We start from the raw sequence: 8,276 nt of genomic DNA, 5'->3' as shown, positions 1-8,276 counted from the left end.
ATGCCAAAATCATCATTTTATCTCAGTTGTCCCTTTAGACACTATATATAAATTTATAAAATTGATTCCATTATTTCATAACATATTTCCGATGCTTCTTCATTATCTGCTTCTGGATTGCGTGTTCATAGATTGTTTTTATCATCATGGAAATACCCTATTGATCATTACTAACTCGATGTTGTTCCTTTTCTGGTAACTGTAGACTAACCAATCTTGAGAGAACTGAAGCACACAACTCGTGAGTTATGTCCAGGGGAATGCTGTCTTCTTTGTCTGCACGTAATTCAGTGTAGAATGAGGTGACACCGTGGTTAGGACACTGAACATAGACTCAAGTGGGAAAAGGTTCGGTTGAAATGCCATCTAATTTAGGGTTTCCGTGATTTCCCTGATATTGGGAAATTGGAAGGTGGTTTCTTCGAGAAGTAAACTGACGGTTTTCTTAACTAAACATAGTACCGTCCAAACTTGTTCTCGGTCCCTGATAAACTCGTCGTACACAGAACATTAAACTGCAGTCGCTCTTCTTCCATTTCATAGTGCCGTCAGAAATTGTAAGAGAAACTAAGTCTCTGCTCTAAAGCTGACCATAGGTACTCGATCATATCCAAGCTGGATCACTGACCATCCCAGTGGTGCGACTGAATCTCTGTTGTCTTATTCACAGAATCATGCCTAATCAAAATTACTATAGTGAATTAGGCTGTAGTTATTTTGATGTCATCTTCCTTTTTTTGCAACAGTAATTTCGTCTTGGATCAGTTGGAATGCGCATATCTCCATTTAACTGCAGAACAACAACGAGACCACTTTGAGACCTCGAAACTGCCGATTCCTGTGTTAAACGGTAGGAGATAAGCGTTAATCACCTTTATGATAATTCTCTTGCGCTATAACATTCATGCAAACATGCAGTCACCCAATACTAGTAAGCAACCAATGTAGAACAGTATTGGTCTCGAAGAAATCCGGGAGTGTTCCATGATACGAAAGATAAGTCACAGCTTACTAACAGAATTTGATTAATGCCGTTCGAGAGGCTAAAATATTGCAATTTCACGATGAGAATCGGAATCTTGCAGAACAAAACTAAAACAAAATAAAATCTTCTTGGTTTTCGAGACGCGTCATTTCAAATTAACACCGGACCTTTCGACAGCTGTCTCCGCCATCGTCATAAGGAGTATTCGCGATGAATTCTTCCTCGAGACACTGTGTCTAAAATTATCAAGCTAATGGCATTATTCTACCATGCGTTTGTTACCGTTCGTCCTTATTTGCTTCCCAAACGTGTGTTTATAGACAGCTCTCATCGTTAGGAGTAGTCCTAATGACAGTAGCGGGGACCACCGTCGAAAGCTCGAGTGTTTTACTTTAAGTGAAGCAGCTTGCAGACTGAGATGATTTTGTTCACGCATGCCACCGAAAAGAAGCAGCTTGCAGACTGAGATGATTTTGTTCACACGTGCCACCGCAAAAGATTCTGACGACATAACATTAAGAGTAACTGGTTAATTGTGAAAGAAGTAACAAGGTGGATGCCAATATTTTACACCTCTACTGTGGAAACATGAAACTCTTACTGGTAATCAGAGAACTATTTAAGTAACACCTTGTATCAGTATTTTGACAGTTACATTAGTAGTTTATTGGTTCAGGCAAATAATTAGTGAGAAAATTTCCGGGAAGAGAATTAACAGATCACACTGTACTTATGTGAGCCAAATATTTGTCATGCTATTTATTGCGTTGAGTTTGGCTATTATCTTCACTTGTAATTCCATTCTTTACAATTTGAAATGTCTTTTTTTGTCAAGGGAATCATGGCACTCAATACGTTCCTACATATGATCAGTAATTTGTCTCATCTGAAAGTGAAGATTTGTTCGAAACCGGCAGCGTTCAGAAACAAAATATTCTTTAAACGTCACAAATTTAGTGGTTGTCGTTGTTTCACTGATATCTAGCAGACAATTCCCTTTCTCGTCGTTGTCCAACTCAGGAATTTCTCTGATGTAAAGAGTTTGATGTTGACAAGACGTCAAGCTTTAATCATTCTTTTCATGCTTGTAACGGATTGTTAACAGGGCGTTGGCAGTTTTAGGGACTCTTCTCATTCCTGAAGGCTCTCAGTCGTCAGAGTCTCCTCTGTGAAAGTAGGGAACTGAGGGTGGCATTTGGTTGCAAAGGTCTCTCTGGAAGGCACGCATTCTCATATAGAACACAAATTTGAAGCGCATTGTTATTATTGTTGTTATTATTTGTGAATAAGTGCATTAGTACTACAAAAAGTAGTGAGAGGTGAGTATTTGCTTTCCTTTGTGCCCACATCTGATTCATTCTCTTCTTGTGGGCTTCCTTTCTCTCTACAGACCATGTTTTCCCAATCATCATCTTTGGTTTTTCCTCTTGGTCGTCTTGGCGTTTGTGAATTGTTGATCCGAAAATCTTGTGGTACTGCTGTAATTCCTACCAATTTGAGATCAGATTTGATCCCGCCAATCCGTTTCAATGTGTCAGTTTTGGTTTTATTCCTGTTTTCAAACAATTCTACTATTTATTCTGTAAGTATGTCTGAGTTTATTCTTCTAATACGTCAATACGATCTTAACCTGAGTTTTCAAATGTCATTATGGACATTTGTCTGTTGTTTACGTCTGAGGTAGTATTGTGCGCCTAATTTTTTTTTACGGTTTTCGTTCTTTTTAACACGTTTTTATTAGGTCGCTCTCTTGTCTGTTTGTCTGTTCGGTACGAAGTTTGCAGTTGGTTTTAAACTAACTTCCCCGTGAGGTAGACACTTGAAACTTTCAACATAGTTCACAACTGAATGAAAATACAATGTTAAGTCGCTTATATGTGTTGGTGCCAACGGCCTTGCCGCAGTAGTAGTACCGGTTCCCGTCAGATCACCGAACTTAAGTGCTGTCGGGCTGGGCTAGCACTTGGATGGATGACCATCCGGTCTGCCGAGCACTGTTGGCACGCGGTGAGCAGTCAGCCTTTGTGAGACAAACTGACGAGTTACTTGATTGAGAAGCAGTGGCTCCGGTCTCGTAAAATGACATACGGCCGGGAGAGAGGTGTGCTGACCATATGCCCCTATGTATCCGCATCCGGTGACGCCTGTGGTCTGAGGATGACAGGGCGGCCGGTCGGTACCGCTGGGTCCACCAGGGCCTGTGGAGGGAGTTTACGTTTTTACCTGTGTGGGTGTGGTGGAGGGCACTTTACTCATCACTGTCGTTTCCTGATGAGCTGGGGACTTGAAACGTTCAACATGGCTCAGAACTGGATGAGATGCAATGCTAGTTCGTTTTCTCGTCTGCTGTGTGGCGAAAACCACTTTGTGAACCACTGCGACTTCCCCCGCTTTCTGTTGATAAGCCTCCGTGCTAGCTCCATCCTCCCCAGTTTTTATCTTCACGGTCTTTTCGTGCGACGTACGTAGGCGGAAACAATATACCAGCCGACTCAGTTGAAAAAAAGTGAATTAAATCTGAAATGTACCACATATCTCTGTTGCAATCACGTCGAAATGTTTGATGTAGATTGGAAAAGAGCCTCACAGAAGACTAAAAAGCAGGAAATAGTTATTTAAAATAAAAGCATTTTAAAATAAAACATCTTTTTAAAACGGACTTCAAAGAATAAAATAATCACTCCTATCCTCACAGAGATTACTAGCTCCACTGAGATAGTCTCGAAAATTTGTGCTTCTGAATTTTTAATAGTTATTACAATACTTGTAAAATTTAAAACAAAAAATTTGGAGCGCATGCAGTGGATCACTGATGCATGAAAACTTCACCTATAAAGAAAATGGCTCTGAGCACTATGGGACTAAACATCTGTGGTCATCAGTCCCCTAGAACTTAGAACTAATTAAACGTAACTAACCTAAGGACATCACACACATCCATGCCGGAGGCAGGATTCGAAACTGCGACCGTAGCAGTCGCGCGGTTCCGGACTGAGCGCCTAGAACTGCTAGACCACCGCGGCCGGCAAAACTTCACCTAAGTCACTAATAATTTAATTGCACTGCAAATGATATGAACTGTTGTGTTATTTTTCTTAAGGACTTACTAATACCTACTGCATTCGTTCCATGTATTTCATTTCAAAATTTACAACTAGTTTCACAGCGATCAAAAATTCACAAAACACAGTTTTTAAGACTATCTGTGTGGGGTTAGAAATCTGTATACGGCTAGTAGAAATTATTTTATACTATTTAGCCCATTTTAAGAACGTGTTATTTTAAAACTTTTTAATTTAAATAATTATTTTTACAAGGACGTAGCCAAACGGGGAGAGGGGTCAAGGTGTCCGGACCCTCCCCCCCCCCCCCCCCCCCCCTCTGTCACCTAGATGAAATTACACACGACGTAGTTGCTGTGTAGTGAAACTGAAAGATATTTTGATTTTCAATCATACACTATCGATAGTCATTAGGTCACCGATAGAATTAAATTATCATCTTTGTGTTCATGATTTCTTCTGAATAGGAACGACCTGATGTGAATCCTGCCTGATATTCTCCAATTGTAGACTGGAAATCAATAATGGGCCAAGTACCACAAAAGTGATTCCGAGTTATCCAGTTTTTTTCTATTGTGACATCGATATTTCAACGAAAAAACCTCAACAGTATTTTTTTTATTTTGTACAGCAAAAGTCACACAACTATTACAATTTTATTAAAAATTTCCTTCCTTTTATCGCTGAGATATTTTATTCCGAAAAACACAGAACGTACTACATGCTATACAGGTATCAGTAAAAACGAGGTAAGTGCCATTGAAAGAATCCTCAAGGATTTATCAGTTTTTTTAATGATAAACATTTTGCAGATACATTTTACCGATACATTATCCTGTGATTAAATTATTTTTAGTCTTTGTTTTAATACCATAGAGTACAAAGCAATTTTAATTACTAACTGTTCAAAAAGTTATCTATTAGGTACTTTCAAATATGGCAGCATCTGCTGTAGATCCTTTTTCTTTTCAGCTGACAATCTGTTTTTAAATTGCTGTGACGCTAAAGCAAAGTTCTTTATTATGCCAGTGGTAATCTGTTTCTCGAAAATCTCGTAGGTGCTGCAGTCTTCAAGTTCGTTAAATATTGTTCTCGTCTTGACAACACGAGGAGCAATTTTTTCTCTTGAATCTTTGTGTTATATGTGTACTGATTGCTTTTTAAAATAAAAAAGTCCTCATGTTGGAGGATAGCAGCTACAAATTGATTGTTAGGAGTTGCATTCTCCCTAGTTTTATAAGATCTTTAGGTATTTGACACTCAGACATTCTTCCTGTCTCTTACGTTTTTCTGTATGTGCAAAATCTCTGTCACACGCTCCAAATAATTACAAAGCTTTGTGGCAATAAGGATTTATGGTACAAGTCGTTTCTGTGCTCTATCCAGAAGACAATGGGGTAGGATTTTGTATGCAACTGACGTTAATGAGATTTCCCTGTAATTATTTAGATGTGTTCTGTCTCCTTTCTCGTGTAAAGGGTGAATTAACGCATTTTGAAGTCTTCTGGAATTTATTTTGTTTGCCAAATGCCTAGAATGATTTTGGCGATTTCCATCATGGTGTTTGACACTGCTGATTTTGCTATTTCTGCTGTGATTCAGTATTCCGACGATGCTTTCTTGTTTTTGAGTCTTTTGATCGGTCTGGCAATTTCTTCTGCATCTGGCGGTAATGAATTTGCATTAGTGTCCTCAGGTTCTTGTGGTGGGTATCTTTGTGTATGTTCTGGGCAGTTGAGCAGTTGTTTGGAATACCTGACAGGTCCCTTGTAGTTTCCCATTGCCCATTTATTTTCTTGGAGCAGAGACTTTGTGGTTTGTATCCTATGACCTTAGTTCTGGAGTTCTTACAGAAATTTGGTATGTTGTTCCTTTCAAAGTCTTTCTCAATAACGACTAGTTGATCCTGTTCGTATTTTCTTTTGGTCTTTGTGATTAATTTGTCTGACACTTTCTTCCCTGTCGGCAATTTTTTGTCGTTGTCCTCTATCTTATAGCTGTTCTAGGTGCTGTATACATCCTGTCGAGATTGGACTGCCTGCTCACATTCCTCATTCTACCGAGAGTACCTTTTTATTTTCTGCAGAGGTATTGGTATCTGCGATGTTTCTATTAATTTGCTTTTGAATCGTTACCAGTTGATTATCTGCTTTTTCTCTAACTCTTCCGTGAGATACGGTTTGATCGTGCTAGTGTCAAATTTGGAGATTCGTGTCTTCTTTTTTTGTGAACTTATAAGGCCTTAAGCTTTTGAGTCTAAATTACGCCCTTTCTGACTTCGATGTTCACAATTTCCCTGTGGCTTCAGGAAGAGATTGCTACATGGTTAATTTGGAATTCACCCATGATTCAATTCGGTCATCTCCATGTCATTTGTTTTGATAGTTCATTTCTCAAATGTGCTGACATGATTTTAAGGTTGAATTTCCTGCAGAGTTCCTTTTCGTTTAGTCCATTTATGTGCTTTAAACTTTCCATTTGTTTTCCTTTACTTCATTTTTCTGTCTAGCCGTGCACTGAAGTCAACTAGTAGAATTTGGACATGGTTTTGTGGAATTTAAGTACTATTTCTTTTAGTGTTTCCCATGATTTGTGCCGGCTGCGGTGGTCTCGCGGTTCTAGGAGCTCAGTCCGGAACCGCGCGACTGCTACGGTCGCAGGTTCGAATCCTGCCTCGGGCATGGATGTGTGTGATGTCCTTAGGTTAGTTCGATTTAAGTAGTTCTAAGTTCTAGGGGACTGATGACCTAAGATGTTAAGTCCCATAGTGCTCAGAGCCGTTCCGTTCCCATGATTTGTCTACCTTCTCGCGGTTGGTTTTATTTTCGACATTGACTGTCGTATGTACACTGATTAGACTGTATGTTTTATTTGCACACTTTGCTGTCTCATTAGTCCGTTGTTTACAGGCTGCATGTTTCGTACTGTGCAGTCCTAAAAGCATCGACTACACGCCGACCGGTGCAGCGCCGCGAGGCAGCATCAAAAGGCGCTGACCCGCGCGCCAATGGAAAGAGCGGGCAGCGCCAGTGCCACACCTCTAGGAAGACAGAGTTCAGCGCACTTGTCAACGGTGACTTAGCCAGCCGCCCATCGCTGGTCGGCCCAGTTCGGTCGCAGGCATTGACAGCATCAGTAATGAGTAACAGGAAGACGATACTTAGACTGCGTTCTGCGAGGAGTAATAGAGTGTAAAAGTAATTGCATGTACGAGGCACAGGAAGTACATCAAGCCACCTCATAACGAGAAGTTAAGTTATACAGGGCTATTACAAATGATCGAAGCGATTTCATAAATTCACTGTAGCTCCATTCATTGACGTATGGTCACGACACACTACAGATACGTAGAAAAACTCATAAAGTTTTGTTCGGCTGAAGCAGCACTTCAGGTTTCTGCCGCCAGAGTGCTCGAGAGCGCAGTGAGACAAAATGGCGACAGGAGCCGAGAAAGCGTATGTCGTGCTTGAAATGCACTCACATCAGTCAGTCATAACAGTGCAACGACACTTCAGGACGAAGTTCAACAAAGATCCACCAACTGCTAACTCCATTCGGCGATGGTATGCGCAGTTTAAAGCTTCTGGATGCCTCTGTAAGGGGAAATCAACGGGTCAGCCTGCAGTGAGCGAAGAAACGGTTGAACGCGTGCCGGCAAGTTTCACGCGTAGCTCGCGGAAGTCGACGAATAAAGCAAGCAGGGAGCTAAACGTACCACAGCCGACGGTTTGGAAAATCTTACGGAAAAGGCTAAAGCAGAAGCCTTACCGTTTACAATTTCTACAAGCCCTGACATCTGATGACAAAGTCAAACGCTTTGAATTTTCGGCGCGGTTGCAACAGCTCATGGAAGAGGATGCGTTCAGTTCAAAACTTGTTTTCAGTGATGAAGCAACATTTTTTCTTAATGGTAAAGTGAACAGACACAATGTGCGAATCTGGGCGGTAGAGAATCCCCATGCATTCGTGCAGCAAATTCGCAATTCACCAAAAGTTAACGTGTTTTGTGCAGTCTCACGGTTTAAAGTTTACGGCCCCTTTTTCTTCTGCGAAAAAAACGTTATAGGACACGTGTATCTGGACATGCTGGAAAATTGGCTCATGCTACAACTGGAGACCGACAGCGCTGACTTCATCTTTCAGCAGGATGGTGCTCCACCGCACTTCCATCATGATGTTCAGCATTTCTTGAACAGGAGATTGGAAAACCGATGGATCGGTCGTGGTGG

The 8,276-nt window shown here is 40.8% G+C and overlaps 1 pseudogene; it reads left to right on the top strand.

The window, feature by feature from the left end:
- Positions 1 to 2,870: 2,870 nt before the first annotated feature.
- On the top strand, positions 2,871 to 2,988 carry LOC124723352 (annotated as a pseudogene).
- Positions 2,989 to 8,276: the final 5,288 nt, after the last annotated feature.

The sequence above is a fragment of the Schistocerca piceifrons genome, chromosome X (assembly GCF_021461385.2).
Source record: "Schistocerca piceifrons isolate TAMUIC-IGC-003096 chromosome X, iqSchPice1.1, whole genome shotgun sequence".
In the NCBI taxonomy this organism is placed as follows: Eukaryota; Metazoa; Arthropoda; class Insecta; order Orthoptera; family Acrididae; genus Schistocerca; species Schistocerca piceifrons.
This window is presented reverse-complemented; position numbering and strand designations above follow the sequence as displayed.